Source organism: Chinchilla lanigera, unplaced genomic scaffold (assembly GCF_000276665.1).
Source record: "Chinchilla lanigera isolate Chin_1 unplaced genomic scaffold, ChiLan1.0 scaffold00013, whole genome shotgun sequence".
NCBI classification, from domain to species: Eukaryota; Metazoa; Chordata; class Mammalia; order Rodentia; family Chinchillidae; genus Chinchilla; species Chinchilla lanigera.
In genome coordinates, this window is record NW_004955414.1 from 15,140,531 (window position 1) to 15,150,917 (window position 10,387).

The following is a 10,387-nucleotide window of genomic DNA, read 5'->3' on the forward strand; positions in this document are numbered from 1 at the left end:
AAAGCTGCAGAGAACCATGTTTCAGAATGGTAGTGGCTGCACCATCTTCTAAAATGGTAGCAGCCTAGAGAATTTGTTCTTGGTGTTAGATTCACAGTGACCAGCAATCCAGGCCTCAATTCATACAGTTGAGAGGGGGAAGCTTGGGTACTTCATCAGCTGGTGACAGACCTTGGCATCATCCATGTGATGCTGGTGTTAGCTGCATGCAGAATGGAACAGTTGTGGGGTCAGGAAGTCTTCCACCCAGATTTTAGAAGAAGGCCTGGGAGGCCAAGCAGTGTGCCCTTGAGAAGACAGTGTGTGAACCCAAAGGTGCAAGGAGACCACAGAAGCTTGGAGATGCCAGGAATGTGGGTTGTCTGAGGAAAACTGAAAGCAGGCAGCATACTGGGCCTAAGAGCAAGCCACAGGAGCTACTGGAAATGCTATAGAGGCAGAGTCATCCAAGCACTTTGGAGTTCACATCTTTCTACAGACTGCTTAGAATGTTGGATATAGTACTATAGGACTTAATGTTTTCCCTGCTGGATTTTTGACTTGCTTTGGTTGCATTCCTTTGTGTTCCCCAGTTTATAACTTTGGGAATAGAAATGTCTATCTTTTGCAATTGAATGTTGGAAGTGTTTAAGTTTCTTTTCATTTGTACAGGGGCTCACAGCTAAGAGTTTGCCTTAAATCTCAGAGGAGTCTTGGAACTTGGGCTTTTCCACACTGCTGAAACTGTTAGTACTTTGGCAACTCTTAGAGATGGACTAAATGCCTTTTGTGTAATGGAATGTACATGAGTCTTAGGGGGCCCAGGGGTAAAATGTTATGGTTTGTGTCTGGATATTCCCTCAAAGCCTTATGCAGTCATGGGAGCAGACTTTTCAGAGGCAGCTGGATCTAGAGAGTGTGATTGATTTATACTACATTTACCTGAAAATGTCTCAAGTTTAACTTTCATTGTGTCAGAATAGTACTCCATTGTATATTAATATCATATTTATTTTATTCTGTTGGTGGACATATGGAGTGTTTCCAAGATTTAGCTGTTATATAATGGTGATGGTATAAACATGAGTATGCATCTATCGCTATGGCATTATGACTTGAACTCTTTCAGGAAGATACTTAGAAAGACAGTAGCTGGGTCAAATGGAACCTCTAGGTTTAATTTTTGAGGAATCTCTATACTGCTTTCCATAATGGTTGTACCAATTCACACTTCCACTATTTTCTTTGTTTGTTCAAAAAACCAGATGTTGGTTTCATTGATTCTTTACTTTTAGTCTCAATTTCAGTAATTTCTCTTGTGGTTTTTATAATTTCTTTCCCTCTACCAAATTTGGATTTGGATTGTTCTTTTTTTCTAGGACTTTGAGGTACAATACTGAGTAATTTTGCTCAGTTGATTTTTCCAAGATGTTTATTCACACAAAACTTCACTCTTAGAACTGCTTTCATTGTGCTCCATAGTATCTGATATATTTACAATGGTGTCATAGTTTGGTTCTAGGAACTAATATCTTCCTTGATTTCTTTGTGACCCATTGATTATTCAAGTGTGTATTGTATTATTTCTACGTGTTTGCATAATTTCTGTGGTTTCTTTTGCCATTGTTTTCCACTTTCATTACCTTATGCTCTAATATGTATTAGATAATTTTGATATTTTGCAAATTGCTAAAACATACTCTATGGACTACTATATGTTCTCTTTTGCAGAACATTCTTTGTGCTGCTGAGAAGAATGACTATTTTGTTACTGTTAAGTGGAATACACTGTAGATGTCTATTAAGTCCATTTGTGTATGGAAGTCCACTAAATACAGGAAGTCTCCACCTATAATTGCATTAATATTTATCTGATCTTTTATGTCTAGCAGTGTTTATGAGGTCAGGTGCACCAGTGTTCAGTACATATATGTTTATAATTATTATCTCTTCTTGTTGAATTATTCCCTCCACTAATATCTAATTCTGATCTTCTTTGCCTCTTCTAATCTGTTTTGGCTTGAAGGCCATTTTGTCTGATGAATAGCTACTCTTGCTTGTTTTCAGATCTCCACTGCATGCATCCTTTAATTTTTAGTCTATTAATTTCTTTTAGGATGATATATGTTTCTTTCATACAGCATACTATTTGACTTTGTTTTCTTATGTACTCTACCAGTCTGTCTTTTGACTGGAGAATTGAAATAATTCACATTGACAGTTATTATGTAAAGAAATTGACTTATTCCTGCCATTACATTATTTCACTGTTTCTGATTTCCCTTTTTTTCCCTTCTGCTTAACAGTTTATCCTGCCTGGTATATTCATTTGATTAGATTTCTTGGCATTGTTGGCTTCAAATACTGTCCATCAATTTTGAAAGATGGTTTTTCAGGATATTTCAGTATTTGTGGCTTGAAACACTTCACTTCAAGGTCCCCTGGACAGAGCAACTGCACAAAGACAATTCAGATATTGGCATGCAGGAAAAGCCAACTAAGAGAACAGCTATTCCACCCTACCCACAGCAATGACGTCAACAACAATAGTCAACAAAAAACTAGATATTGGTATACCATATGAAACAATCATATAGCACTCTAACCAAGAGATTTATAATTATATTATAAACACCAAGACAAACCAAATATTGACCTATAATAAGTACCTACAATTGCATTAATTATACCTCCCCTAAAAATAGAAAAGAATTCAACAGTAATAAACTAGTGTTAACTAAATATCTAAAGATTAAAACTTAACTGTTATACTAATAATGACAGAGAGGGTAGGGAATGAGAGAATAAAAGAAGTAAAATTTAAAAAAGAAAGATGAGGAGAAAAAAGGAGATAAAGAATCATGTTAAGGAATATAAGAAAATCAGTAGAATTTGATAAAAGCCACAGAAAAGAACAAACAAGAGGAAGAAGAAAAGAAGAAGCAAAATACAGAGAAAATTAAAAGAATGAAGAAAAAAGAAAAAAGCCCAAACTCCAATGGGAAAAAAAAGCCAAATAGATTGTCTCTGTTTCTGAATGTATCTTTTCTTTCCAGAGCCTGTGGTCTCAGTCCAGCAGATAAAAGAGTATGATAGGGGCTGGGGATTTAGCTCAGTGGCAAAAGCACCTGCCTGGCAAGCGCAAGGTTGTGAGTTCGGTTCCCAGTACCGGAGAAAAACCAAAAAAAAAAAAAAAAAAAGAGTATGATAATGAGTCACTGCTGAAACTTATTTTGTCTCCATACTCACTTTTGTGTGTGAATGCTGGATCTGGCCCCACCTTTCCCACTGAGTCAAGGCAGTTCTGGGGTCCTCCCTAAAGCTATAGTTACTCCAGCAACTCTCACTCTCCATGTCTGTCTGTTCAAGTCATAGTTTTCTCACTTAGCTTTATGGCTCATGAGTCTGTGATGTGTCCCCTGCTCCAGAGCCTCTCTGCCTGTACACCCCAGGCCATGGTAACTATCTGAGCTGAGCCCATACCCTTGCTCATGTTGGTAGATGAAGAAAGCAAACAGACCACTAAGTTCTGCACTGGATGTAGACAGAAGAGTATGGGGGTACGTGATCAGGCAATCTGCGGAATTTAATGCCAACAGTCTGAGACATAGCCCCTCTGCAAGCCACAAAGGCCCAGTTCATGACCTCCATGATGGCTCCCATATTCAGATGGCAGAAATGACCTCAGCAGCACCCACCAGTGTCATTCTCCTGCCTGAGCCTAGAGCTATGGGTGAGCAGAGTTGAGGACAGGACAGATAGGACGAACTTCAATCTGTGGGCTGACTCAGCTTACCGCACTGACACAACATGTTTCCTAGGTTTGGTGGCCACAGTAAACAAGATTTATGCCCCAACTGGGGAGGCGATAGTCTGCCCAGTCCTGCTTGGAGGCCATCTGGGCCCCAGACGTGGCTCTGGCTGGTGCTCTGAGATAGTGATGACAACAGGCTGGGATATGATCAGAGGAGAGGGGTTGGATGCAAAGGGCCCTAGAACCTCACCAATGAGCCTCAGGGGGCAGTGCTATCTCCCAGAAGAAAAATAGTGGGCCCAAAGGCCCGAGGGAGGAACCTTGGAGGAAGGGGGCTAGAAAGAAAACTGGCCATTATCCAGAGACCTCTTCATTATATCCTGCCCACTAATCCTCAAAAAGCCACACAAAGAAGGCTCTGGGACTCCACTGTGATTCCATTTTACAGATGAGGAAACTGAAGTTCAGAGAGGCAAAGAGACCTCCTCTAAGTCACTCAGCACATCGCACAATGAGTGCAGAGGCAACTTCAGCAGCAGCAGAGCAGAGTCCAAAAGACAATGACATGGGCTCCATGTAAAGACAAGAGCTCTCCTTCAGGGATGCCAGATGAGGGAGCGAGCACTCTGTCATTGGAAGTGGGAAAATGGAGGATCCACTGGAGAGAGGGAGCTTTTGGATGAAAGGAACACAGAAACGTGTAGGATCACCTTCAATAACACATCAGTGCTGAGATTTGTTTTTTTGTTTTTTTGTTTTTTAAGAATAAAAGAAGGATAACAATAATGGGGGACTTACCAAATTACAGACAAAGTGGTAGGAAATTATCAATGGTTATTGTTTTACATATTGTTATCTACAAGATAGTTTCTCAGGAAAACAAATAGACAAATAATAGTGAGTTACAGACAAAAGAGGTAGGGGATTATCAATAGTTGTTGTACTCTACTTAGGTATCTTCAAAAGAAAATAAATAGAACTATACATGAATGACCTGTTGAATAATCATTAACTATTTTCAATGGTTGTTGTAGGAAACACATAATAATAAACATGCATCCATTTATGAAATAGGATAGGAACAATACAAACATTACAGAGTTATGGACAGATTAGTAGGAAAATATCAACTAGTGCTGTAATACATGTTGGTATCTTAGAAGTGGTTTCTCAGGAAGACAGAGATACGCAAGAAGGATCTAACAAGCAGTTACAGCCTAAGGGTTGTCAAAAATCAAGTGAGCAGTCTGGGGCAAAAGCCATTTTTTGTAGCATTTTCTCTCCAGCCTCCCATCACATTGGAACCCCACAACCAGTTAGTGTCCTCTCCCTAACTGTCAGCACAGGCAGAAGGAATCCTGTTGCAGACTTCTCCGGAGCTCCACCACAGCCTGTACTGTCAGGGGAAGAATGGCTTCCAGTGAGTCTCTGCAGGTATTGTGCAAGGTCCTCCTGGTTTATAGCTTCCGAGCAGCTCTCATGACCCCAGTCCACTGGATCTCTGAACCCTCGGGCTTAGTCTGTATTCTCATGTTCTCTGAGTCCTTGTTCAGCAGCTGCTCCTCTGCTGACTCTAGACCTTTCTGGTTCTCAATGGCAGGAGCAAGAGTGGCCCGTTTTATAGCATGTATTCCCAGGGGTTTTTCCATGTTTGAATGATTCACACACGTCCTTAGGTGGGCATCTGCAGCTGGTGCATGGTGGGGCAATTGTGTCGTTGTTTCTCTGTGTCATGATAGTTCTCAATTGAACAGCAGTGGCCGGCCTGAAGGCCGGTGGCCGCATGGCTCCCTGTGTGCCAGGGGGCCTCCCTCCGGGGTCCTATGAGGCAGGAAGTGAGCCAGCCAGAAGACCGGTGCTCCCCGCCCGTGGCTCCCCGTGCACCAGAGGCCCTCCCTAGTGCTGAGATTTGGACATTTAGACAAAGGGAGGCTGAAGAGGTGGCCCAGCTGTGCAGTTGACAGAGGACCAGGTGTCCCGCTCTTCCTAATTACATCCTCATTAGAGTGACCCAGGCTGACAGAAGCCATCTGCATGGCCCCTGATACTCACTTTACAGCGATGCTGAGCCACCACCCAAGGAAATGCCCACAAAGCCTGTGAACTGGCTGTTACCGCCCAGCAGGCAGACGCACAGAGCCCAAAATCACATCCCAGACCTCTGGAGGCCTGGCCCTGGCCCAAGGAGTACATGGGTACCCAGGTTCTGATGGGCTGTGCTGCACACAGGCTGTCCCTGCCACACTCAGGAGCTGGAACCAGCCCAACCTTGGAGGTTCCAGGAGCAGGGCCAGCTCTGCGAGTGCCGGGACCTTGCAGTCTCCTCTCATTGCCTCTTCCCATGGCTTAGCCCTAGTCTCCTGATGTTGGACACCTGCTCCTTACTCAGGGCAGGAATCTGAGGCTGCTCCTGTCACCAGCATTCGGGGCTGGTCTGGCATGTGATGTGGGTAACACCTGAGCTCATGCTGAAAGGCTGGGACTCTGATGGTCCAGCCCAGGCACAGGCATCCTTGCCCAGCCTGATGACAGCATGGGCCCTGCCCTTCAGAGCTCAGCTCTGGTTCTGACTCTGTTGCTCCTTTACTGCAAATGACTTGGGCAAGACATCACCTGTCTCTGAGACTCAGTTTCTCAGCTGGAAAATGGAACTACAGAGTCCTTACCAGGAATGCATGTGTGCCTGCCGCCATGGGGGGGACACAGCACGTGTGCAGCGAAGGCTGTCACATTCTCATTGAGGCTGTTGGTGGCCTGGAGAGCCTGTCCTAGTCTCCATGCTCTTTTGCCTGATGGAGGGGTCCAGAAGAAGCTGGAACACCGAGCTGTGCCCAGGGCCAGGAACAAAGAGTCTTTTTCCTGGGAGAATCAGGGCCCCCACACTGGTTGGTCTACAGCCTGCACTCTACACTGCAGCCCAGTACAAGCACAGATGAGACCCACCAGAATGGGTCCCAAGCACTGCTCTGCTATCCCAACTCACAGGCTGGCACTCACCACTTTACTCACTTGGTGGCCAGTGGACTGTTCCTGCCTCAGGACATTTGTATCTGTTGTTCCTGCCATTGCAGCACCCTCCCCTGAGTCTCTGCACAGCTTGCCCTTCAGAGATCACTGCTCAGGAGGCCTCCCCCGTGCTCCCTCTCTGCTACACATTTTATGTCATCTGGAGCACTGTAAACCATCCTATTAAATTATTCTTTTTTAATGTCTATCTTCTGTTAAGAGAATGTGGTCAACAAAGCAAGGTCCCACATATCTTGAACATCATGGCCCTTGAGCTGTTAATAAATGTTCACCAACTGAGAGATTAAGTGACTTCAAGTGACACTCTTTCATGCAGGAATGTGGCTACTACCCTGAGCTTCTCATTATTTTCTTGTATCCTGCCTCCTTCCAGACTGGTAAAAGCCTCACCTCAGGTGAGCGCTCTTCAGCTGTCTAAATGTGTACCAGGGAATCACTCCCACAAGCACACTAATAATAGGCCTTAACAGTATATTTTGTTTGGTGCAATATTTATGGATGGACCACATGAGGCTTGCATCTGAAAGTTCCTCAGATGTTTCAGGGTGCTTCCAAACACCCTAGGCAAGAGGAAGAGAGACAACAAAAAACCACATTAAATTGCATCAGCCAGGGGCTGGGGATTTAGCTCAGCGGCAAAGCTCCTGCCTGGCAAGCGCAAGGTCATGAGTTCGGTTCCCGGTACCGGAGAAAAACCAAAAAAAAAAAAAAAATTGCATCAGCCAGGGAAAAGCTCTTGGTGCAGAGAGAAACCCAGAGTATGGGCAGCAAGAAGGTCACTCTCAGCCTCAGTCTCCCCATCTGTAAAATGGACCACAGGACCTGCCTCCCAAAGAAGGAGCCCATGAGATGATCCCAACCCTTCACAGCCATGATGTATGATGCATTTCCATCAAGCCTGACCCCTGTACGCTGTGATCCATAGGGTGTTTTTCTTTGATATACACTTTTTTTTTTTTACTTGAATGCATTTCACAGGGAAAGTTCTCTCAATGGAAAACCAGGATCACTCTCGAAACTTCTCTATGAGAGAGCGTGAGGATGAGCTGCCAGGGGTCGAGGGGGTTTACAAGGCACAGCTAATGAAGCCTCTGGTCCTACCCCTTTCTCTTCACTTTAACAGACTAACCGAGTCCCCGCCATAATGGGCCACTATGGAGGAGAGAAAGGGACTCTTAAGCTGCAGAGCTCAGCTCAATGTTGAGGACCCAGGCTGTCTTGCCCAGTGGGTTTTAATAGGACTAAGCCCTACTGACCTGGTGCAGCTGGAATATCAGGACTAGCATTTGGAGCACTGAACTTAATCCCTCCTTTTTCTTCTTTCAATGCTGCAGACCCAATCCACGGTCTTACATATGCTACGGAAGCACTCTGCTGTGGAGCTATATCCCCAGTCCTAGCAATTTCTTATACTTCTGTTGAATTCATTCGCTGCTTGAAAAAAATTTCCAATGTTGGAGAATTGAAAAGATTCTCAATGTTGTTCTCTCCTTTTATTAATAAATTCAGCCATTTTGTGGGTTTTTATTGAACATCTACTATGTGCCCTGGGTCAGCTCAACATCCTCTTAACTTTAACTTTTTCCTCTTTTAGACTCTTGGCTCTGGCATGTCTGTTTGGCCCTCCTGGGCTCAGCTCCCTGGGTCCTCCTAAATCTCCTGATGCAATTCATTTGTAACCTCTGTCTGATCTAAACCAGAGCCCCAGGATAAAGAGGGATTGCACCACCCAGAATCTAGAGAGGCAGCTACCCAGCAGATACTGCTTAGGCCCCTTTGGAGGCTCCTTCCTCACATGACAGAGCCCCTCAGGTACCTGAGGACACATTCTCATTGCTGTAAGGGACTGGCACAGGCCTGGAAGTGCAGGGCTTTGGAGACTGGAGGGAGAAGACACTGTCGGTGCTGAGCCCTATGCTGAGGCTCTTCCTGTTTATCTCTGGGCCAGGTTACACACTGCAGGCTCAGAGCTGGTGAGAAAGGTGTGAACAACACCAGTGTCCCTGCTTCTGGTGAGGAAATGAGCTCAGAGGGTAAAATGCCTCAGCTGCAGTGATTTATAGTAAGTGGCAGGAGTGGCTAGAATTGGGGGTGCCCCAGCTTTCCTGCCAACCTATTTGAGTGACAAACTGTTTCCCCTGTTGATCTACCTTCATGCATGGAGTCTCCTGCCCACCAACTACTTTTAGTTCAAGCTCTGATGTCCTCATAGGAAATGAGCTGCTCTTGCTTTCACCTTGTGTTGAGCAAGGGTTCTGTGAGGATCAGGAAGGAGGCCCAGTACCTCAGAGGTCCCAGGGCTTTTAAGTGGTTGGGTGGGCAGAGCAGGTAGCCAAGGCAGGAAAAACCCAGGCCTGTGCTCAGGGAATTTCTCTGAGGAGCTTCTGCATGGGCCTGGAATGCCACCATGTGGCTCTGACTAGTAACTGCACCTCACTTTTCCTGGCCACAAATTGGCAGACCTGGGCTGGGGTTGAATCGGGGCAGTTGGACAGCTGACCTGCAGGACCTGGAGTCCTTTGCCCATTTCCCACCAAATCCAAGTTTTCACTTCTGTAACTTCAGAAACCAAACATGCTAATGCTCTAGGACCATTTGATTTTCATGCTGTCCATTCTATGAGTCTTACAAAGTACTTAGCAGCCCTGAGAGCTATCTGACTTGCTTTTAAGAAAAGTCCCAGCTGAGCGCTGGACAGCTTTGGGAACTTTGGTGAGCCTTCCCCATCCCTCCCCACCATCACTGGAGCAATCCTGAGCCCCCGACAGCTTCAGGAACCTCAGTAAGCTTTACTTCACCAGCCCTACTGTTGCAGGAGTGGCACTGAGCCCTGGACAGGTTCAAGAAACTTAGAGCAAGGGCTGGGGATTTAACTCAGCGGCACAGTGCCTGCCTGGCAAGTACAAGGTCGTGAGTTCAATTCCCGGTACTGGAAAAAAACTAAAAAAGAAAAGAAAAGAAAAGAAAAAAACTCAGAGCAATGCTGGGCCCTGGTGAACATGGGGAGTCCCAGTGAGCTGCACCCTGCAACCCCCACTATCGTGGGAGTGACACTGATCCCTGATGAATTTCAGGAGCTTTGAAAATGACATAATAAAGGAGCAATATGCAATCTCAGACCTCCAGTCCATTGAAAATAAGTCCAGGAAACACTGACATAGAAGAACTTGGAAATCACACAACTGAATTTCTCAAATAATATTAACTAAAGTAAAGAAACAACTCCATCCAGCTATAGAAGAAATCAGATCAGAAATAATCTCTCAGATAAAAAAAGAAATGACAACAACAATGAAAGAACTGCTCCCCCTATCTACACAAGACATAGATAAAATATAGAGGAGCATAGAAAAATGGTTGAAACCTTGGATGAATAATATATGAAAGAGCTAGAGTGCATGAAACAGATTCAAACAGACATCCAAGAAATTAAAAATCCCATTGAAAGCGGGCAAAACCACTTGGACAAAACTGAAGATAAACTTTCAGACCTTGAAGACAGCATTACAGCTATCAATCATGAAAGGAACAATCTTTTCAACATAACAAGGAATGAGGAAATGACAATTCAACAGCTGCAAGATAATGCAAACAATAACAATAGAAGACTGATAGGAATGAAGCAGA